This window comes from Nothoprocta perdicaria, unplaced genomic scaffold (genome assembly GCF_003342845.1).
Source record: "Nothoprocta perdicaria isolate Ctin4 unplaced genomic scaffold, notPer1 scaffold_13, whole genome shotgun sequence".
Lineage (NCBI taxonomy): Eukaryota > Metazoa > Chordata > Aves > Tinamiformes > Tinamidae > Nothoprocta > Nothoprocta perdicaria.
In genome coordinates this window covers 7076906-7101696 of record NW_020454427.1, presented here as the reverse complement: position 1 = coordinate 7101696, position 24791 = coordinate 7076906, and the positions used below count along the sequence as shown (strand labels likewise).

Here is a 24791-nt window from a genome sequence, read left to right as displayed (position 1 = left end):
AGGTTTGCAACAAATTAACTGGTTTGTTTGGTAAAACTTTTTTTTTAATGCTTTTGTTTTAGTTCTATTTTACTCTGTAAGTATCTTTTTGTCTCGAAAAGGAACATACTATATCATGCTCAAAAGCAGACTTCTCAGTGGCAAGAGACACAAATTTATTTAGCCGGTACCCAGACTGATGTCACAAATGAGGATAACAAAGGATAACAAAGAAGGAACCCGAACTTTGCTTTGGTCACATTCATTATAATAGTTCTTCAACTTGGAAAGAGATAAGAAAGGAAGTCATAAATTTAACGTGCTGTGTGAAACACAGATCTTCTGAATAGGGAGATATCTAAACAGGAAGGCCAAATTCGTTGGAAATCCCCTGTACATCAAACAGAAAARAAACGAACCTTTAGCAAAAATTCTACTGCAAAGCTGGAGAGATGATCTATATTCTTATATGCATGTGCTTACATATGTGTGCATACATATGTGAGAATTTTAGGGAGGACTTTAAAAAATGGAAATGAGAAAGCCGGCTTAAAAATAGCAGACGTATCTGTATAACATATTCCTACTATGTTGGGTTTGGAGGTTGTTTTTTTCTTTCTTGTTTTGTTGTATGAACCGGCAAAGCCTCCTTTTAGTTTACACTCAGAACAGAAGAATTGCCATTTCTACAGTGCTACAGTGTCAGTTTGAATTCCAGACAACACTGAGATAAAGGAATCTCCTTAAAACAGTATTTAGTCCAAGCAGGAAGAAGACAACCTGCCTATGACTGATTCAGCTCACTTATGTCAGGCTGGCAGAATATTATTTTCTCAAGTAACAAGGTACTTTTATAATGACATAAGACTGGGAAAGCCAGCAGCAAGAAAACAACCTGGTTAAACTGTACTAACTAAAGCCAGTCCATTTGCCAGAAGTCCTGTTTACTACTCTGCACTTCGTAAACACGGTGCATATTCCCCCGCTTCCTTCACTATGCTGTAGATAAAGAAACTTGAATATTCAGCTGCGTGAAACAGGTRGATCATTGGGGAAGTTTACTACTAGCTTCATATGAACAATCGGCACCAAGCCTGAGAGAGTCATTTATACAAACCCACAAACCTAACGATATTTTGCTGGTTTTGTCCAGGTAGTAGAGACRAGTCAAGCACTCTCATCTGTTGCCTTTTCCCAGTCACTGCTCCTCAGAGCACTTCTGTCCGCAGGAAAGTCAGCCCGTGGCATGACACAGAGAAGATAAAGGGTTGCATTCTTTCCTGCCAGAAGCTGCCTGAGAACAGGCACCGCAGAGCACACCTGCAGTGTGGAACTGCCAGCTACCTCAAGGAAATGGGCAAAGTGATAATGTTCAGCGTGCTTAGCTGGACATTCAGTAAAATATTAGACAGACATAATAAGCGCAAGGAGATTCAGAAGTTAAATATTTATTATGTTTAAACTCCAACTGAGTAATGAAGTATCTGTGGCAAGAAATAAAATACTTTATCTTCTGCTGAATGCCTTGTTTACGAAAGGAGTAAAATGTTTTATTTGGTACAGCTTACAGCTCACCAGAATATGTCCAAAACAAAAACTAACAGCAGTGCCCAAAATAGTGCAAGGCTACAGTATATTGGGAGCATTTACTAGAAATGACCTCCAAGAGCACAGCATGTTTTCACATTCTTCACATATCCAAACTCTACTCAAAACTGAGTATTGTGGCACAAGCTCAAGTTCARGCCCAGGAGCCTCATGTTATTGTGGGAAATACCTGCTTTTGAGGGATTTCTAARGCTAACTGTTCTCCCTTCCCCTAACCTGCCAGCAAGACAGTGCATTCCCCCAACTTATTATATATGAGTGCCTGACGTGAAAAGAGGTTTCAGCAAACCATTCTTAGAAAATTCCATTTTTAGAAAACATCCATGCATACYTGAGCACATGTATACATCCTGACACTACCATTTACCATCTCATGTATGTTACTTGCAATTAAATGATGCTTGCAAGCAAGACTGAGGTTTTGGAAGCAGGGCCTTGTATCTCATCTATATACACCCAGATGCCAAATGAGAAGCCTGCAATCGTCTGTATGGGATGGTGGGACAGCAGGCCTTGCAGATTAGCAGCTGCATTGCATCCCCACAGGGACAGGACTCACGAGAGCCACCAGTGCAAGCTACCAAACATGGAATTTTCTCATTTTGCCCCATTTGCTACAAGAATATCCTTGGATACCAGTCTCACCAAGCATTCCCACACCACTGTGGAAAGACAAGTTGCCCTGGCCCTGCACTTGAGCACTGTGGGAAGGGAAGATTAAGCCCAACACACTCATGCTGCCAGCTGCAATAGCTCAGGGTTTAGGTTATACTCCTTCCTGCTGGACAAGCGAAGGAAGGGAACYGAAAATACGAGTTTGTGTTTAGAAAGAGTGAGAGTTAGAGCCAACACACAGGTTAACGCCGAGGAAAGATAAGCCTTGAGAATGCTTTTAACAAAAGGCTTGCGAATGCAGATAAGATCAGCAGAGCCAACAGATGTACCTTGTGGACTGTTTTCGTGGGGTGCAAGCAAGCTTTCTTTTGTTTGTTTTTTTTTTTTGCTTGGAATAAAAGCCAATATCCAGGGATTAAAAGAACATCTTGTTTCTTGCCCTTCATCATGAAGTACCTGTATGGATTGCCTCGTGAAGTGGGTGGAAACAAATCCACCCTCCTCACTCTGTTGGTGCGATTCACCGAGCTCCTCTGCACTGCAAAAGAAACCGGGCTGGCTTTAGACTAACAAACCTCCCTATTCAGAATTCCCTGCACAGGGAATAGACATGAAAAGTAGGCTAAATACACCCTTCTTACCTTGGTAAAATATTATTGATAAGCAGAAAATAAGCATCTTTCAGTTTGGCTATGTCATAAACCACCACCAATCAAATTAACATGTTGAACACATGTCCCGTTGGCTACCTAAGGAAACAACTAATTACTGGCAGTGCCGTTGCCAGCAAGCACCGGATACCATGGAGTTTGGCATGGCGCATGGACCCAAGCAGGATTTAGAGAGGGGACACAGAGCAGTTTTTCTGAAATAAAGTTTCCACGTTGCCCCTTCCACACAGCACGGGTGACCAAGCCGCGCACCTCTGACCTKCAGCCTCCCCGGCCCTCACCACTGTCCTACTTAAGATTTGCTTCCTTCTCCTGCAGAGCCCAACTCCCACCTTGGAGAGCTCATTTCAGCACTGCTCCAGCTCTTACTTGGTTGTTTTACTTATTCTTTTATTTCTTAGCAATCATTTGTTTCACGTCTGTTTCYGTTTTCTTCACAGTGATCGTTTATTCCTCAATTAGTTTGCATAGCATCACCTCAAAATGCTAACTACATTTTCTCTATACTAATAAACTTTTTTCCATTTTATGGTACTTAAACTTTTGTGATAATAAAGTCTTGCTTTATTATAAGAATGAGCAAGCACAACGGCTCTTGCCTCTATCAAACTTCATGATGTCAATTAAGAAGCAGAAGTGGGACTCACCAATAAACTCCATAAGCTCTAGATGCTACTACACAACCCTGAAAAATCATTGTTCTTAATGGCTAAAACTTGTTCACAGAGTTGTGAAGTGCCTCCGAAAACAGACAGCCAGAACCTGGGTCACTCTTTGGATATATTTTCTACCAGGCCAATGCAGCATATATATAAATTTCCCCAGTGGAAGGGGAAAAAGAAAGGGGATAAGAAAGTAAGAGACCAAAAGAGTAGGTGAAGGAAGCAAAGACCAAGCACAGACTGAAACTGGAGGCTTCAAGTGAAAGCCCTGAACACTGAAATACCTGGACACAGTAACCCCTGAGGTGGTGTTTGGAAAGCCAGCAGCCAAGTGCTCCTACGAGAGATGACACCGCATAAGAATGTGTCAGTCGCACACATTTGTGGTGCTCCAAAACCGACTGCCCTGCCAGGCCCTTCGGTGCCTTTGGGGCCCTGCTTGCCTCTCCGTTGGGCGCTCGGCACTGGCGCTCGCTTGCTGCGCACACGGCTTCGCTGTGCAAAGGGCAGGCGGCGGCAGCGCTCGCCTCAAGGTCATGCAGGAATGGGGTCCATTTGCCTGGTCACGTAGGTGACAAGAACACCACGCTGCATTCCCGTTCCCACCTCGCCTGTGGGACTGCAGTCACTGATTCAGGTACTGACTGCAGCTTCCATTACAAGAGCATTTGCTGCCCACACATGTGGGGTAGACACTTTACTTTCATTTGCCCAAAAGTGACTGTGGAGAATAAGGACCAAGGAGATTAGCATGGAGAGCTGGAAAAAATACCAAGACTAAAATAGACTTGCAGATGAAATTACGTGGAGTTGAAATACATCATTTGGCACAAAACACTGATTTTGCTGAGGAACAGAGCAAAAAAAAAAAAAATCAGTTTGACTTGACTGAGTTATGGCAAACTGAAAGTTRTCTAAAAAGCACAGAGCACTAAGTTTTTGCTTACTTTATTTGTGTTTGGGTCATTAACTGCCCGCCTATAGGTTTCCTYGGTGAGATTTGGCTCGGTGGAGCCAAAAGGTGTTTTAGCTTTTAGAAACAGAATTTCATTCTGTTTCATTTAGCAYACCCACTTCCCCCCCACACCCCTTCCCTTAGAGTTGAGAAGTGGCCTTCTACAAGCCTTTTATCTACTCCACTTAATGCAGGAAAACAAAATTTTAAAAAATCTCATCAAAACCCAGGCTATCAACCCTGAAGCAGTCACAGATTACGCTGAGTTGTCGGAGATCTTGCTTTCATGAGGCTGAAAGGATCTCTACCGCATTCCCAAGAAGCGGCAGAGGACACGGCTTTACCCCATGCAGAAAGTCCTTCCTGTCACAACAGTCCAGCCCAGCCTTGCACACAAAGCAACAAAGATTTGACAGCACCCAGCAACACTATACAGCCATTTGGAACATGAAGTCAGAACTAAATCTTCTTGAACTTCAGGAAAATTTACAAATGTTCCCTGAAAATTGTGCTCACCTACTATAGCGTGGGATCTCCAGCCACACAGATCTTTCTGATGTGTTAATTTTACAAGAACTATGAAAATGGAAACAACGAGCAAGCATTTACACCAATGCTCTTCCATTCTATGCTCTACCATCATAGTAACTAGTAAGTCAGGACAAATTTTTAGCCTTCTTTCGGTGTGATAAGACATGCACATGAACATGGATGTTAGCCCATAGCCTCATCCACCTTYTACTAGAAGTGATGGAACTCTTTCCACTAACTTCAAGAGAACTTGGATTAGGATATAAATAGCTTACAAGGGTGTAGGGTGCTACCTAGGTCTGTTGCTACTTAGAGAGGCTTTACTTGCTACTTATTACAGTAAAATGGCAGGAGTTTTCCCACATTCCCAGGTATAGCTATCCTTTGTACTCTCAGATTTAAAACTCACACAGACCTTAAGAGTGCATCTTGTTTTAAAGTGCAAGTTCTGCAGGAAACAGGTTTCCCTCAGCATCTGCACAGGATTTACCGATTTTTATCATACCACTGCAAATTGGTTTGACCCAGGTTTCTCCTTSAAGGATCCAAACTCTCCATTGACAGAAAAAAATAATATGGTATTAGTCCCATATTAACTCCACACATTTCCACCTCCTTACACACAGAAGCATGCACACACACACAATGTATACCTGCACAGAAGCAAGTCAGCTGAGAGAGGGAAAATAGTGATAAGTATTTGAATTTCTGTCTGCCTAGTAGCTTATGTCCTACTAGCAATTTACCTGCTTTAGTGTTAAAGTTGTTGGGATAGCAAAATAGATTTTCCATTCTTTTCAGAAATTCTTAAGACATTCCCCTGCATCCTTATATACCGATTAGAAATCAAAGGATGTTCTGTTGTTTTTTTGCCTGGTTTGACAGTACCAACAACACAAGTTCTAACATTGGATATTAGGGATTCTCCATTTATAAAACCTGAGGGATAGTTCCCTATTATCCACCATCAGCCACATTTCACAGAGGAGGATGTCCAGCATATACATGATCTTGCTTAAGGTCACACACCTGGATTTCCACTCCAGCATTTTGAAGCCATGGCCCATTTACTCCCAACAAGAGTCTTTCTTGTCTTTCTATTTAGGATCAGAGACACACTAACCTTTCTTTGGTAGACCCTCTCCTCTTTCRTTCATATCATCTAAATGAAGGATTTAGAGTGATGGCACTGAATCTTGGAACGGGTGCCACCACAAACTGCACATATGGTGTGAGGTTACAAGCACAGGACAGTTAAAGAGGCTTCTTTGCAAAACACGCAAATATAAGAGGGCCTCCACATCATGTCAAGTAGCATCTCTAGTTAGAAAAAGATCRGTCTAAATTTGGGGAGGCAGATCTCTAGCCATTTTTTGGTTTCATGGTTTTGATTCACCCAGTCACAATTGCCCAGCTAATTAACCCTGCAATCATCCTCAAGAAACAAACCAAAAGCATAGTGAAACATCAAAAAAAAAAAAAAAGCTTAAAGTTTACTCGCATTTTTTTTCAGATAAGTATAGCACTCTAATTCAAAAGACTCCCAGTCACACAGAAGCAAATGGAAACAAGTTAAGTTATGATGCTCAGAGACTCTCAGGATCTCAGACAAGTTAGCCTGGTAATCTCAGTCCTACTTCCACTGAAATCTAAGATACTGCTATCAGCATAGTAAGGTGAGCAAAAAATCCCCCCACACACATTTCTTCATTGAGCCAGCAACTCCAAGTTTAGGCTTAAATCTCTACTTTAAAAAAGGTCTTCCTTGGACGCTCTTGTTCAGTTCAATGCACATTTGTTCCTTCTTTCAGTAATTTTCTGGCACAAAAGTGCTCCAGCTTCTACGTAATGGAAAGTGTTCCTTTATAAAACCTCAGACTAGGGCCCTTTTTTTTTTTTCTTGGAAGGTGGGAATAAGGCCAGAGGAGAGAAGCTGAGGTCAGTAGGGAGAGCTGGGGGGTTTCTGAAACCCTCTAAATTTCCCCTTTCTCCTGCAGGAGTCACATTTCTGGTCTGCTTTATTCCAAACAGAAAATTGATTCTTTTCCAAAACAAACAATTGGAATTTATTTTAGTCCTTCAGGTCACAGAAAAGCACTTGCTTGTGATGGATAAGTCAGGATTAGTAATTCTCCTTCCTGTTCAGAAATATAAGCTTAGAACTCATATGCTGTTTCACGGACATCAAGAGGCATTCATTTTCACCATGAACCTRACTTCAAGACTTTCATATTCCTTTAATTGTTTTATTCATACCTGGTTTGTGTGTCTRCTTTTGAAGTAGGCTCCTTTAGAACATATTTAGTAATGCCAGAGTGCTACAAGTTTCACAAGCAGCAAGAATACTTAGGTTGAATGGAAAGAAAAAACATTCAACCAATATCCAGGTTGGTCAAATAAACCATGCAGTGGGGAATATTCTCGTTTATATGTACAAAATCTGAAAGTACACAATGGAAGTGATATTCCGAAAGATTAAGGAGTGATGTTTAATCAAGAGACCTCAGCACAGCTCGCAAACATGCAACTAGTAGCATTTTATCCTGACTGGACAGGTTCASAAATAAGAAGAGTACATAGTGACTGCAGACCTTATCGGTATATCAACGTAACTAAAGCATCAAGTAGCTGAGAGTATATCCACCTTAAATTTCATCAGGCTGCTGCTTAGAGTAACTACACACTTTCCAGGTGAGGTCAATAGCAACAGCAAAATCTTTGCATTGGGGATAGAAACAGAAACATGCCAGGATAAATGCCCTGCTTTATGAAAAGGATGTGYGTTAACATCTTAAGCACTGTTTCCTACCTTCTTTGTTCTAGTGAGAGCCTGTGGATTGACACGCTGCAGGTCATTATTGCACTGCAACCACTTTTATGAGGAGCAGCCTWTTTGTCCATCACGGTGCTACCGCAAAGCCAGATTTTCCATATCAGGACTTTGAGCCAGTCTTGAAATCAGCCTTTATTCTACTGCAAAAGATACGATCAAGTTTATATATGCATAGTTGCCATGCCACATTGGCACATTGTGGACCAAGTCCAAAGATGAAGTTTAAAGCAACGTCTAAGCAAGGCTCCTGTGGGGGGCTATGTTATGTAACCAGTAATAGGCTTGAGCTGACGCAGGCACTGCTGGATAATCCAAATCCCACACTGAAAAAATAGCAAACCAGGAGGGACTTCTGAGCCAAACACGGCCAGGTTACCTAAAGTCAGCCCCAGCCCCTCTTTGGGGCAGGGCAGTGGCAGCAGCGCCTGGGAGCTCCTGTCACCTCTGGGCTGCGAGTCACTTGCACTGCGGCACGCAGGAGCGCGGCTGGGCGCCAGAAGACGTAAACCAGAAGGGCAGACCTTCCTGTGCAGCYGCTAGGTTAAGCGGGGTTATAAGGAAAGAAAATCTCGGGGCTCTGCAAGCCGGGGGCAATTGTCTTGCTCACCACGCAGCCTCTGACCCCACGTTCAAACCGCCAGCCCACGAGAGCCCTCCAGAAGTTTTTATCCAGGCCCCACYAGCAGCTATTTGCACCTGGACAAGGCAGGGTAACACAAAGGAAGCATAGCTATAAAATAAGTAAAACGCACCCAAGCAAGGGCTACAGAAGCATCTCTCAGCTAGTGCTATCAGTGGCACAAACCAAACAATTGGCAAGATTAGCCCAGGAGTGACATCCTCCTGCATAAACTGCCCTGCGTGGCTCTGAGCACCGGCACAGCTACACAGAGTGAGCACGACACGAGCAGCTGGAAGAACACAGCTCACTCCCTGCTGCCACTAAGATAGCACAACTGGGCCTTCAGTGACCATTTGTCACCTTGTCACGATGCAGCTCAGCCCTGCAGACACCTCTGCTACCTTCCCGTATGCCAGAAAAAGCAGAGGAGTCTCCAACTCCAAGGAATTATTCTAACATCATTTGGCCTTTGCAGCATCCCTGGCTGTCCGGCTATGCCTTAAGGCACAGCCAAGTGCCAAGCACTGAATGTCATTGCATTCGACCCTTGCCCAATTCCTTCAGAAGGGTTTGCTGTTTTCTCCTCAAAAAGCTTACAAATGTGTGTGTGRCAGGCTGAACTTCTCAAAACTTTCAAGTTCATGAAGAAATTAGGATCAGTAACTGTGCTTTCCAGCACTCTTCTCTTACATGATGAGTCGAGTCCAAAGCAAAGCTCAGGCACCACCAAGCCTCCAAAGACATAAACCTCAAAAGGTCCCACTGACCTTCTGTAGTCACAGATCCTTAGCCCAATTCCCAGCCTCAGTCCTGATGCTTCCCCAGCACCCCACATTGCTTGCACATCACCTGCTGAAAGGCCATACAACTGATGGTTACTTTGCTGGAAAGGCTGCAGTTTTAGCTCATCTTCATATTTATATTTTATTGTCTTACGTTCCACTAATGTGTTTATGGAGGGACATGTTGAAGCTGCACGTTTAAAATGGGCATCAATTCACATTGCACAATGCGCGACTCAACCACCTCTGGACTYGTGAATGTCCCTGGCAAGTTCCTCATTTCACTTTTACTCCCTTGCCAGTTATGCTACCATCTTACAGGAAATGCATTTTCAGGAAATAAAAAGCACAATGCATTGACAGATAAGTGATTTATGAATTGAGTATAATATTGATGCCCATATCTCCTAAATGCCTTTTACCATCAAAGCACTTTAAAAAAACATCAGTAAACTCCCTAATGAGGCAGGAATGAGTAATATAGTTCTGGGCTAGACCTGCAGACAGACATCCCCTGGTGCCTTCTGACTGATTGGAAGGGCTATTCTGACACCATTACATGTAAACAGAACATCAGTCTTATGAGCCCCTAAATCAATATTTATGAGCCCCTTTTTATGGTAGGCTAGGGTTAGTTAAAATGAAATCAGTTAAAATGAAAACCAGGGCATTAATATGAAGGCCTTATGACCAAACAAAAAGAACAAATTTCATGCATACAGGAAGGAAAATGCAGAGGCTTGGGTGGGATGGAGAACGCAAAAAAATCTCTTCTGATTTTCAGCAAACTGTGGCATTTCTACTGTAGCAAGGTGCAAGATCACCCGGCCTTGAGGAGGAAGCAATGCAAAGCTACAGGGAAATGCAAAACCCACAACAGGGTAGAGGAGTGATGTTAAGAGCTGTGACACAGTCCATCATAGAGACCACGAGAGCATGGGAGAGCATGGCAGCGAAGAGGGTCGTGACTCCATCTCCAAGCCCCTGCTTCCCGTAGTTAGTCACCACAGCTATGAGCAACCCTTTCAGCATGGCTCTGCACACAGTAGCCCATCACTTGGCTCCTGACAGCAGGGAAAAGCTCCACGACTACCCAAACAAAACGTTAGCTACAGTAGAATGTTAAAAGAAAGTATTTAAGTAAAGCTAATCCAGGGGAGTAGAAGTTATCAGCTTGTTTAGCCTGGGTTTCTAATGCTTCATTTGTGTTACCCACTCCCACCCACAAGGCACAGGGGTGGTGTCTAGGAGGAGCAGGCCAGGGAACCCACACCTCTACAAAGGAAAGTTGGAAGTTACTTTCCATTTTAAACTGCAATCTACCAGTAACTATGTATTTCTTATTTCCTTTTTCATTAGTACAGGCGTCCATAGTGACAGGGACACTTCATTAGAGATTTAGCCCTCAGCACTAAGACCACCAGGTCACAATGCAGCTCTTGCACTACTGACCACAGCCATCTCCTGCCYGCAGGAGCAACACAAACCACTGAACCTTTGGCACCTAGCCTCACTTCTGGGTGAAAAAAAAAAATCTATTTTGATTTTGGAGCCAATTCAATGATTTTATAGGTTAATAARTAGTGAAGGGGAAAATGGGCTATTTCCTCCCTTTTCTGGGTAGAAAGATGAGCATTAGCCCATAAGGATAGTTTGCAGCACAGACACCTGAGCAAGGAGCACTTTAGGGAGGTTCAGAGCAGGCTGCCTCCTGAATTCACCTCCTGCTGCTGCGAGTTGCTCCATGGCTTTACCACAGACTTGGCAGCCACATTGCACATAAGCACTTCATGCTGAAAGAGCTTAACATAGATAGGATTCAACCACACATTCACCCACCAATGTTTCCCATAAATGTCCAAGAAAAATAGTATTTGTTAGGGGGTTTTAAAYGCCCTTGCTAATCATTTCAATGAAACATCAGAGAAGCAAAGGGTGCTGGGCTGTCTTCTGAAGAAGAAAGATATCCAAATACTAGAGCTACCTTCAAGGAGGGATTCCTTYGGTTTAGGAGAGCTCCTATGGTCTGAAGCAGGGCTCTGGGTTGTGGCCAAATCACGCTGTGGCATGAAGGAAGAAAATCTTACAATTCCTTCAGTTGGGAATAACAAGTAAGAAGCAAGAGACTCTTAAGCATTGTGATAAGATGGGAAAAGTACAGAGACACCTGAACAGCAAGTGCATATGGAATATGTGTAAAGTACCAACTGCAGGTCTGAAGCAGAAACATAAATACTACCCGAGGCAAAGAATCAGGAATTTGGGAGAAGGGTAGTTCCTGACCTGTGTACAAATCCAGGTTATAAAACTTGGTCACTGATGTTAATGATTATGTTTTAAATACAACTATGGACTTTAAACGTTGGTCAAATAGCAGCAGATACAGAGTCCAGCTTTTCCTTCAGATCCCTCGTGACCAYGGGGCAAACCACCCAGCTGCTGAGCCCGCAGGCATCTTCCCAAGCAGAGCTCCAGGGAGCAGAGGGTCTTGCCTTCCTTTGCTCCCCCAAATTACGTTGGGCCAATAGCCACAAATTCTTCTTATACACCAAGAGCCCTCTCCTGGCAAGTATTTTTGCAAGTCTTCCCTCTTCCTTGTTCTTTGTTCCAAAGACTTACACTCCTTCCTGGCACTAGCTTTTACATTTCTTKTTGCCCTCCCTCTAAAACTTCATACCCAATCTCATTTACCCCACTGACTTTTTCTCCCCAGTAAAGCATCAGCTTTAAGAGGACAACCTTCCAACTTGCTACCATCCTTCCTCCCTCCAAGGAGCAGTCTGGACATAGGCAGGAGACAAAAWCCACCAGGAGAAAGATCTCTGATGTCCCTCTCAAATAAGAGCACAATTTGATCAAGGTATTTTTGGGAGCAAGGGCAACACAAGCAAGATGTCAGTCTCTGCTTTGAAAGGACTGAGGGTGCCACAGTCAGAGCAATGAGGACATCTACAGAAAATCCACAGCAGTCCTTAGGAGGATTTTCTCATTCCAGCTTCTCCCAGAGCCTAATTCCCATTTGCGGAGTTAAACCTACATTCAGCAACATCTCATCTCCTGCTCCTCTCTCTGCAATGAGATAAAAGGACAGGCCTGGCCCACACTACCCTAAGGCCATTCAGTCAAATGTGATAAGGAACCACGTCTTGCCTTTTCTCCAGAGACAAAGATAACACACTGAGCTCTGATCTGTTATAGTGGGACAGCTCCAGAGTCACTCTGGGACCAACTCCCAGGGACAGATCTGCAGTAGCCCCCAGGAGAAGCCACCAGCTTCCACTGGATGGTGCAATGGATCATCAGCCTCTTACGCATGTGATGTAGTAAGAGCGAAGAGGAAGCTCTGACCCGTTCTGTGTCTGCGCAAGTGTCTGATATGCCAAGACACAGTCTGGAGCTGTGCAGTCAGCCAAGCGTGGTCAGTGGAAGTGCGCAAATTACAGTCAGCTAAAACAGAAATGTTCAGTTAATTCATTCCTTGAAGTAAGAATCAGTTCTCTGCAGACTCCTTCTTACTCCAGGTACTTCCAAAGAAAAACTGAAAGTATTCCAGCTACAACAGYCAGTGAGTACACAGCAGGAGCCGAGTATAGATATTTTGTGGTGTAGGCTGTATAATGAATGACTTGGGGGCCACAAGCAAGGACTTGCGAGGACCCCATCCTCCCAACATGGCAGTTCTGCAGGGGGAAAGTTAATACCAAAGAGACATCTCAGCAGCTAATAGATCCTCACTTGCTTGTTGTTAAACTCCCTTATTACTCTCTTCTTTAAGGCTTAGTTTCTTAATTTCCTTTATTTTTCCTCCCTCATTTCCTAAAATTCTCTTCATTCTTATTGACAACATCTACTGAATTTTGCTAACTGAACTCCAGCTCCCCCAATTTTTATTTTTCAAGGGACATTTAATGTTGGACCAAAGTCCCAAAGTACCTTTTAAAGCATAATACAATATATAGCAGACTGTTGCTATTTTTCCCAAAAGRAGAAATCATTTTTGCTTTGTCTGATGCATTTTTGCCGCCAAGTTAGTTTAAAAAAACACATAGCTATTCAGACATAGTCTGGTCCTTTCACAAAACAGAGGAAAAAGGGCAGCTTAAAAGCCTCCATTCTGGCAGAGAGAGAACTCCCCACGATGCAAATACCACTGGCAGGTATAGATATCTTCCCAGTATCTCTTACAATCTTACTGAAAGGGAGTTGTTGGGGCTAGAAAAATTCTGCCCAAACTTTGTAGTGCTGCCAGAGGGCAAGCTGGAGTGCAGGCTCCGGAGAAGCTGCTATAATTGAGACAGTCTTTCAAGAACTTCCTTTGAAGTTGAATATATCTTCTTTCAAATCTTGAAAGAAAACAACCAAAGCTTCTTTTCCTACAGAAAGGAGGGTCAGCATCTCCTAGCACTCTGGTCAACTGTTCTTTCACAACTACATTTCCTAATTTCCTTTCAGACCTATAACAGCACAAGTACTTACATTTGTGATTACATCAAGAGTGCAGCTCTTTTGACAATGCAGATTTTTGCAAGTATTTCATTGCATTATCATTACTAGTAGAAAAGTCATGATTTCAGACCTCCTGAGGTCAAGTTTTCTGCTGACATACACAAAGACCAAGCCAGGACTGTTCCCAACTARGTCACAGTGATATCGACTCCTTTAGCTTTTAGGTTCCAGCTCATGAAGGCACTTCCCAGATGTCTCAATCACAGGGCACCATTACCTTCATTTCACACATTGAGAAAGAGAGGCAAAGAGAAGGCGCTGATTTGGCCACACAGCAAATAAATACCAAGAAAATGAACCAAAAAAAAAAAAAAAAAATCAAGATATTTCTAGGTATCCACACCTGTTACTAGGACTTATTGCTTCAGTGAAAAGCAGCAAGATAAGAGTAGGTACAGACTTGTTCTGTTACTCACATGTCTACTAGTTGCAGAATAAGCCTGACAAAACAAGCATATTTACTTCTGTTTCCAGTGAAGCAGATCAAATGCACATTGCAAAGCTTCCCTGATGTAACTCAGGGAGAGGTGGCAAAAGATGCAACTCACTATCTACTCAGTTTGGCAAAGCTCCCTGGCATCCAAACAGTGACACCCAGAAGAGCTGACGATTAACATCACCCAAACACAGAAGGGCTCTGGCCGAGCCCAAACACGACATTACTACCCCCGACTTGAGTGTCCTGTGCCCCTCCAGTCACACTATTGCAGCTCAAAACTTCTCAGAGTGCTTAAGTCAGCACTCGAATACTAGTTAAAAGACTAGCGGGGTTAGTGGGTGTTCAGAACACCGATATGAGCTTGTTAAAATGAGTCAAAAGTGTCTCAAGGCCACATGAAGGACTCAGATGACCTCTCTTTGCTTCTGTTTGCCTTCAGCTCAGTCACTGACCAAACATTTCCAGGGAATGGTTATTTAAAGTCATTCCTGAGCTTTACCTGTTCTTTTTGGAGTTGACCTCCCCCACACTACTCCTGGGCATCCCTAGGATCTAAGATCCACTCGGATATTTAAACACACTATTCTCTAAGTTTTCCAGTACAARGTATTTTTTTTGTAGAACACCAAACAGTGGTAAAAACAAGTCAGAATACTGTCASTGTTGACACAAAGAAATCTAGAGCACTGACCGTTTTAATTGTGTATAATGTATCTGATATCCAAGATTATCCCAATAGTACTCTGAGCAAAGAATAGTCTGCTTGTTGCCATTGTAGCATTCACTTTTTTACTCTATTATTACTCACACATTGACAAACTCGGGAGTTTTTTTTTCTTGCACACATCCTTAGGACTGATGTCGTGACACCACAACTGTAACAGCACTGGAAACTCAACATCAAGGCTAGTGGGCCTAACATTCAAGTACTCAGCAAAATCAGGACCTTCATCCTAGRGTTTTTCTTATTGACTTGTAAGGTCTCATATTTCTAAAGGGATGATCAGACCTTTATGCCCTCCATAACCTTGGAGAATTGCTACAGTACCTGGAACAGAGCACAAAATCTGCTCATTCACCCTCACAAAGTGAGGTAAAATGAGGAAAGCAMAGAAAGAGACCCTCTGGTACCTGCCAAAGAAAAATCTACAACAACCGCGTTCAGGCAAAACCTGAACGCAAGTTGCGTCCTGAAAACTTTTCTGTTCCTTTAGAGATTTGTATGATAAATCCAGGATTTGTCTGATGCTTCTCCAACAGAGAACCAGAAATCAAACACTGAAGGCAGAAAGCTGAGCCTGAACAYTCAGTGGCTAGTCACACCACAGCTAATGTATGGCCGTGCTTTGACTTATGCCAAGCTATCACACAACGTTCTTCTGGGTCCTGTTCCTCTGGAGGCTCACCAAAAGCTTGGAGCAGAACCTGGCTTTCCCAGGATTAGCCTGAATTAGGTGAAAGTTTATCTGAAGGGAGGAGGGACATCTCTTCTGCTTTCTGTTCGCATGCCGCCTAGCATAAGAAGATCCTTATCTGCAATCAGGGCTCTTCAAAGCTGCCAGAATAACAAGCAGTGTTAGAATATGTCAGACATACTTGCATAAATCCAGGACAACTCACTGCAGTTAGTGACAATTCAACGATATAAGGAAAGCTTTGAACAAATTTGGATGGATGAAAACAGACTGAATGTCCTTTTCAAACCTACCAAGCCACCAAAATAATAATACAGTATTTTACTTCAAAACCTTGAACAGAAAGCTGCATTTGGTCTGGGGTTTCAGTGATAACACTTAATTTTTGTCTTTTTGTAAGGAATTGTTCAGGTAAAATACAGAGATCACTTGTGCTAAAAAAAGAAAAAAAGAATTTAAACTCATTTGAACTTGAAAATATATAGTGGAAACATTGTTCAAATTATTCTCTCTTCAGGACAAAACCTCCATCTTGTTCTAATTCACTAYAGATAAGCCTCCTGTCCAGCATGGAGACCTGCTGAAGTTTCAGAAAGAGTGTTATCTTATGGCACCAAGACCTAAGAAGGCAGAGTTAACCAAGCAGCAGCATCCATGTGGTTGACTAAAACCAGCACTGTGTCAGAAAAAGATCTAGAAGAGCCCACATAAAGTTCATATGAAGGCAAGAATAAAAGGACTCGTACAAGCAAGGGTTGTCTGAAAGCAGGAAAGGACAGACTCTTACATGACACGAGGTTCCCTGGTTCTTTACCCTGGTGTTCACAGCCTTGAGTCATTACTACACTAGAAAAACTGCAGTTATCATTACAGGAAAAGCAGAGTTTGGGAAAAAACATGAGACGCACTGTTTTTAGACTTGAGATTTACCTGGAAAATACTGGGGAAGGAAGGGAGGGAGAGGCAGTCAGGCACAGTCAGGTCACACAGGAACTAGTAAAAAATGAGCAAATATAAATTTAATGTATACATACAATGCTGCTTKCTCACAAGCAGGACATGTCATGTTCATTTTGAGCAAAAAAAAAAAAAACCTACTTTAAACCCCACCCAAGCTATCTAATAAAAAGAATGCAATGAATTGAAAATTTGCGTCCTTCCAGAGACGGTAAAAATCACTCCAGGTTACTTATAAACCAATTGCTTGCAGTTACTTCAATATTTGATATTCAGTGTTGTTTATAAAAATCTGCAGAGTGTGAACTCCGATGAAAAATAAGTACAGAGATTTCATGCAGTTAAGGGCGCTCTGTGAGAAYCCAGCTGTCTTTAGAAAACAAGCACTGCTCTTTTGAATGGAGCCAAGTTATGGTCAGACTCATCCCCAAGGAAGGAAGGGAGAGAGGAAAAAAAGCTACGTGTTCTGGTGATCGAGGTCACTTCAGTACAAATCATCCAAGAGATAAAAGTGGAAGTGCACAATAATTCTAGGATTATAAAATAGATAGTAATTTAGCCCAGAGGAATTTTGTATGTAAATATATTTCGATATTACCAGACAGTGCCATCGTGTTCAAGACTAAGCAGCCTCTCCAAGACCAAAACRATAAATACGATATAGGTACTTGTATAATACAACAATTTTTAACATAAGCTAATGTAGACATCTGTATCCAAACCACTGCAACTATTCAACTGTTACAGTTTTCTGGAAGCTGTATGTATTGATAATTGAAACCAATAGCCTGAGCCTAGCAAACTCAATGAGTACAACCCACAACAGCTGAGTGTTTGGACAGTGTAGTCATAAAGGGGATAATATCTGTATTCAGACTTACGTGCAAAGTGATTTTAAATTCTTTTTACTGTTATTTTAGTGACATAAGCTCCCCGCCRGCTACCATTCAGTAAAACAACAACAAACTGAGTGAGAGCTTCTGCTTTCACTGGAAACGAGTAACATCTGCTCGGCCCCGTCCCAGCGCCGCGGCGGCAAGCGGGGCTGGCCTGAGCTCTCGCCCCGCGCGGGTTGCGGCTGCTGCAGCCCTGCAAGGCTCTGCTCAGCACCCCGGCTCCTACCCACCTTACTGCAAAGAAGGACCAGCAGCTCAAATCAATGGAAACCAAAAGCATCTCAGACTGAATATTTTCAAAATGCATTTGCTAATATACAGCCAAACTGATCTGAATTGAACTGAACTGGATTTCTGTTCTAGTTCCTCTACAATTTTCACATCTGTTTTTGCAGACTGTGTACCTGAAGGCAATTCTGCTGTCTGGAGTCCTATCACTTTAATGAATAGGGATTTTTGAATTGTGCATGTAACCAAAGGGGGAAAAAAAAACAACACACACACAGAATGCATAAGTAACTGACATAAAATTTTGCAGTTTCATTTCATACARCTTGCCATGAAATGCCTTTTCTTCCCACTGATACAAACATGCATTATTATTGCTTACAATTAAGATGCGTGATAATGTAGGACTTACTAAACAGATATTTTAAAGAATTTTCTCATTTCTCTWCAAGGAAGAGGCTCCCTACCCGCTGCCTACAGTGATTTGTGTAAAACACAGCCAGCATTTTTAGACACAACTTACTATCCAATTTTTAAACTCCTGTTAAGAGTCAGCCTGTTTGTTCGCTTTCAAGCAGAATGATGTTCCTGTAACACCCATTAGTGGCCTACAGAAATCCCAGATTCGCTAAGGCCAARTGCTCTTTTTCCTACAGCTCAGCATTCCTTCCTAAGGAAAAGTTATCTCAGATGGTAAAGCTGAACTGRGGATTATCTTCCTACAGCAAGATCTTGGCTGCATGACAGAAAAGTTAAAGGGGCCTGCCGATCAGCTAAAACACTACAGCTCCAAGTATGTTTGGATAACTGCCAAAGTCTTGGAATTGTTTTGCCATGAAATCTGCTTTTGGACAGGAAGAACAGGAAACTTTTTAGACTGGAAGAGGTTTCACGATGAAAAGCTTGGAAATCAAGCCCATTACTCACATGCAGTCAAGCCTGTCCCTCCGTGCTTTTCCCTCCACACCACCGTGTGCAGGCTCGTGCACACAAGTGCACCCTGCACACACTCCGCTCCTCTCACACGCTTTCAGAAGTTGTTTTCAATAACCCACGCACTATTTAATTCAAAATTATATTGCTGATTTGCCTTTTCAGTAAGCTGTGCTTCATTTATACAATATAGATAATAGAGATGACTCTTCTTTTAAATAAGTTCTTTGCCCACACTGCATACCTCCTACTTCAAACCTACTGGCTCCTCAAGACAAACTAGGTTCAGATGCTATGGACAGGCTCTGCCTCCCTTTTTCCCCCTCTGTCCTCCTGAAGTGCAGGCTTGGTCTGCAGTTACATTTCAGGCATCACACACTACCTTGCATGCTGCACATTCAGTGCAGCACACATATGCTTTTCTAGTGTAGATGACATAACCTAGACCTATAGGGATCTTGTAGCAACCAAGTATAATGCAGGGAGTTCTCCATGGCTGTCTGTCCATGTGAACTACAGCAATCATGCTCCCACTGAAGTCAGCAAGAACACAGCTCAAGGCCCAAGTCYCAATCTCAGGCTTCATACAAACTGTTCAAGAGGTTTTCATAATATCAAATGTCATCACCCTAGATATTGAGCTGTAGTTTCACAATACAATAAATCTAGTTCTACAGCTCGTGTTATCAAATTAAGATTAYCTTGCATCAGATGGCACCAGCACAGGATTTGGTAGGTTAAACTTCTTTCAGAAATTCTGACAATTTAACTCTGTGGTGGCAGCCTATAGACTTGGGTACTGTCCCATCCTCCTTCAGCTGGCATCAGAGAGCACAGATACCACAAACTTCATGTCAGCTGCTCTAGTTCATTTGACAGAAATGCACTTGCATGTCCTCAACTGATCTGTGGTCTGATATTAATGGAACAGCAGCTTTAGCCTGTTTGGACTGCTCTTAAGTGCTATACATGTCTTTCTGATACCATTGTGGCAAACCATGAACATTAGCACAGAGCACTGCCAAGAATGTTCCAACATAGTTACCTGATTTGAATCCAAATCCAATCAACTGTTTCATGCCCTCTCTTGCCCAATCTCCCATTTTCCTTCCCACAGAATAACCAATAACAAAATGCATCTTAATTCTAAGTTTCAGATATGCCGTTCTTTCCCCTCCACTCCTGAAGTGTAGTGTTGGCCACTTCATTTAGAAAATTAAATTCATTTAAAAAATACCCTGGAGTATTTTACACGCTGTTTTACATGACTGAAACATAGTTCTTAGATCAATAGCTTCAATAATTTCCAGTGAATATGCAGCAACCAATTGTATCTAAGCTATTTTTGTTCCAAACTTGAGAGGGCATGAAAATTTTCATATATACACACACAGCAGGGATTTTCTTCCCTGAAGGTTAAGTATGATTGAGATACATATAGAAAATGCTTTGAAGGCTTTTGTCTGTACTGTCTCTATACTTAGCATCATACAGGCAATTTCATAATTACAGTTTTATATAACTGTCTCTAGAAATACTAGCAGCCACTAGAGAAGTACTGATGCAACCACCCAGCCCCTCATGGCTTTGAGAAGTCACCAGAGTTCATTAGGCCTCCAGCTGGAGCTAGCTGGCACTTATCAAAGAAAATGACCCCCTGCCACAGAGCCCTATCCCAAGAGAAACTGTCATCCCTCTGCCAGCCCTCCAAATAGCATCTGCTTGGAACGCCATGGGAGGCAAATCCACCTACCTTCACTCACAGCAAGCCGTGTTTCCATTCAGCTGTCAGTTGCTTGGTCTCAGCTTGAAGAACAGAATCTGGAAAAAAGATAGAACGGTTTTATTTTGTGTTCCTGAAAGAGATTTAGAGAGCTGAGTAAGTAACAAGTTATGTATGTCCCYAAGACTTGAATCCTGTAAGAGGTCCTTCTCTTTTTGGCCAAGCAACACATTCTCSCTGACAGCCAGGTCTGATCTTGCTCACATTTTACAGACTTAGAGAAATCCAGTGCTTCCTTCTGAAACCTCTCTTGCATACTTCTTTTTTGACTATCTACATCATTTGTAAGCCTCTCTCTTGTTAGAGAGCCACCAGAATTCAGAGGTTTTATGCATATACATCCTAAAATACAACATAATTCATCGAGGACATTAATTCCATCACATATATTACAGGCACAGTCATTACTCATCGGGAGAGCTCTATCAAAGTAGAAAGAAACAAAGCAGAAAAACAACTTTTACAGAACAACTAATCCACTTTTTTTCTTCTCAATCCTGACCCTTTAAGAAGGCCTCCAAAATACTTTAAAAATAAATGTGGTAACTAAAATTAATAGACCTACTAGCTACTAAACACCCAAGACTCAGGGTAGTTTCACAGCAGATTTCTGCCATCTCTCTACCACAAGCGATGTCTATTTGATCCTCCTTCCCCTTGACTTTATCCCTTCCTCTTTTGCTAACATCACTCTCTGTTCTACAGCTCCTTCTTAATTGCCTAATTGATTAAGCCAGTTGATGTAGCTCAGAGCAATAGCTTCCAAGCTATGAATAGCCTGAGGCTTCCTCTCTCTGTTTCATCCACAGCATGGGTATGTCAGAAAGCTTACCAGGTTCCTCCAGCACTATTGGATGGACCAAGAGAAAACAGTTAGTTAGATCTTACAACAAATCTTGCTGCTCTCCTATGTTTATCAGGTGTTTTCAGGTGCGTTTTAACCATAAGCAGTAACACACATATAATGGTTACAATAGCATGGAAATCCTAATGTATCACTGGACTGGGCTATAGAGACCATCCTAAAGACTTCTTTGAAAATGATTCTAGAGTGACAACCATTCTTGAATGCTCTTCCTTGGCCTCCTTTAACTTCCAGTTCTTGGAAAAGGAATGAATTGTCTTTGTGCCTGGAGAATATCCTGTGCTCCATGGGAGTACTGTGAAAGGCAGGTGTTCAAGTACCTTAGCAGCTTTACCTTGCAACACTGCAAACATTAATAGGCCAGGTAATTCCAGACCACTGGCGATCTGGGTGGCCTTTTTCCTGGCTTATTGAGTGGATTTGTAGTTACAGGACGACATTAATATTACACTTCCATGTCTCTCGGTACCTTCTGCTCTCAACGTTTTTTGCAAATAGACACCCCTCAACACAAAAACTTGAAAGTTTGCCTCAACAAATAAATTTGACTAAGTATATTTCTAAAGCCATTTGCTAAATTGATGTGTGTTATTAAAACTGAAAACACTCAGGTTTATGACACATTTTATACCAAAATCAGCCTATTTACCCACAGGAATTCAGCTACTGAACTATTATGTATTAGCAGATACTATTTTATTAAGTCAGATTTGATCTCGGAAGAGGTTGAGAAAGAGAAGGGATAGGCAGTGTTAGGCTACTATCTCTCTCTGCATCATTTTTGCATTGTCAAGTTGTTTCGTTGCATGGTTATTTGGGTATTCTTGCAAAACCAAATCTAATTTACTGCCTAATCCTTTTTGTTTACTTTGGTTCTACAGAAGAGCTGACTGTAACATGCCAGTGTTTAGGCTCTCAACACTGGAGCTCTCTTACCTGCCACCACATATATTTTATCTTAAAGCTGGCATCAACATTTATTTCCCTGAGAATGTTTCAAAGGAGCAAAAGGAAAACACTTGCTCTGTTTAGGAGTCACAGAGCAAGCAGGAAAAACTTCAGGGCAAATAAAAGTATTCTATAGACCATGAGGTCAAGAAACCAGACATTGTTTTGTTTKCAGTTAAAGTCCAAAGTGATCCCAAGTTGTGCCAAAGCCCAACCCACTTTGGTTGAAAGAATACCACTACATTTGAAAGTGCTCCCACAAAAGGCCGCTTAATCATGCTTCACGCTTCTGCCTTCGAGCACTGTAGCTAGACTTACAGAGACAAACATACCTTGACCTGAAAATCCAGTACAGTATCTATGTTTTCTCATACTTCTCAGCCTGGATCACGTCCAAGAAAGGGAGGAGAACAGACTTGAGGAGATGGGCAGTCTCCCCTTACATTACTGATATTTGCAGTACTCACTATCTCCATCACCCCTACAYAGCCCTGCACAATCTCTTCTCTGCTGTGATGAAACTACCGCTGAAATTCACTTAGGTCTTTCCTACCCTCTTCAAGACTTTTCTTCTTTTCTTCTTACTTTGTCCCTATCATCAATGGCATTTTCATTTTCTGCGGAAGGATCCAACCTGTGCCTCAGCTGTAAGTTTTAAGTTGAACTCCATTCAACTTAAAACTGCAAGTCTGTATCTGTTTGGTTTTTAAGGAGAATATTAGTTTAATAAGTTCCTTGCAAACATTGTCSTCTCCAATTCCCATTTTTGACCTCATCTTCCATCCATTAGCATGCTGCTGTTTCTCACCATTCTGTATCCCCTTCTACTTTATAGTCCTTCTCTCTAGCTAACCTAGTCCTACTAGTCTACAAACAGCTGCTGCTGCTGCTACAGAACCCCTCTAAATGCAGCCCCATAAGCATGACCTTTATTACAAGAGCATTCTCTCCTCTTCCAGAGGTGTCGCGTTCTTCAACTTGGGTCCTGTCCCTACCACAACAACTTTGCACATGAGCTCACCATTTTCACCCAAGAAAACATCACAGTATATTTCTCCAAACAACACTCCTTTCATTCTCCATTATCATCACATCAAAAATTTCTCCTCTTAATAGGACATGATCTTGCTTCCAGCCTACAACAAGAAATACCACTCTATTCTTTTATAGGAAAAGAAAACAAGGTCTTTCAGAAGAGCTTATTCCACAAATAGGCAAGAAAAACATTTAGTTTGCTGAACAAAATACCTCAGCACGCTTTCAGATCAAGCAGCAGCAGCAGCACTTCCTCCAAGCAACCCAGCAGGGGAAACCACTAGATCAACACAGAGTTCTTCAACAGGACCACTCCTCAAACATGCAGGCAGGTTTGATAAGAGCCACTAATCCCATTCGCTACCTCTGTGCTAAGACCTAGTGTATCAACTGAGGATGAYGTTCCTAGGCTCACTCCCAGCACCCCTGGGCTGTTTTGCTAAATAGGATCAGCTGCTCCCCCATGTCCTTAATGGCCTTTACTCCCTGTTAYACTGCTCTTCTCTCTAGCTCTTTGCTTGTCCTGGTCATTCAGCCCACGCCAATGACTGATGTGGCTCCCACCTGTTCCCTCCCCTCCTCTCACCCCACATCTGGACCTGCTCCCTCTCAGCCTCTCCCTGCCACCGACATCCATGCTGCAGCACTGACTTTCCTAAATACTTCCACATTTTCCTCCATCCTTTCACCTCAGCCCATTCTTTATGTGCTCTTATCCTGGAAGGCTCTTCAGAGGAACTGCTAAATTTAGCAGTATACTGGGACTGCCATCTATCAAGCTGTGCTGCAGCTTCTCACCCCTCTGCCCTGCCAAAACATCTTCAGTGTTTGCCCTGGCCTGAGCTCCTTGGGAGGAGAACATATTTACACTCAGAACCTTTAAGCACCTGGTCCAAGAGCAAACCCCCCAAGCGCTACATTAATTAAGAGCGGCAAGGTGGTGGCTTATGGCAAAGCATTTCACAGCTKGACTGCTTCACATAATGAAATGCTTCCTTTCTAGTTTGTCTTCAAGTGTCTTTTATTTAACTGTGTAAGTGGTCCTCAGACTATCTCTCCAGGGAGGAAAGAAGAACAGTGCAGAGACCTCTTAAGATGCATAAGCACAGTAGCACCTAAGGCAAACATACTCAGTACTCTCTGGTGCCAGTAAAACTATTCAGAAGTTTACAGTGAATTTACAGCTCTACTTCACTATCTATTCAAGACTACACTTTCTTATACCAAAATCAAGTGTCTTCTTTCAGTGTTATCAAAACAAGAGAGTTCAGCCTGTCACTTTAACCTATGCTTTCAAGCTTAATTTATTTTTAAAATAGACTTAAAGTAGAAGAATTGTTCATTAAAGTTAGTGCAAATTGGCAGGACCTTTGTTTTGGCAAGAAAACTGAAGACACAGTTCTTCCCACTCCCCCCCCCCCTTTTTTTTTCCTTTTCATTCTTACCAAATCAAAAAAACATTAGTGACACAACTCAAATCTGCAGGCAACTGCTGCAGGCTGGAGTCCATCGTCTCCTCTTTGTTTCA

The 24791-nt window shown here is 42.3% G+C and overlaps 1 long non-coding RNA gene across 1 annotated transcript; it reads right to left on the bottom strand.

Annotated features, from left to right (window-relative positions):
- Positions 1 to 337: 337 nt before the first annotated feature.
- Positions 338 to 23573, bottom strand: LOC112942640. The gene is made up of 3 exons (XR_003248424.1): positions 23477 to 23573; positions 20386 to 20453; positions 338 to 370 (listed from the first exon to the last, which is right to left on the bottom strand). It is a non-coding gene; the product is annotated as an uncharacterized LOC112942640 (long non-coding RNA).
- Positions 23574 to 24791: the final 1218 nt, after the last annotated feature.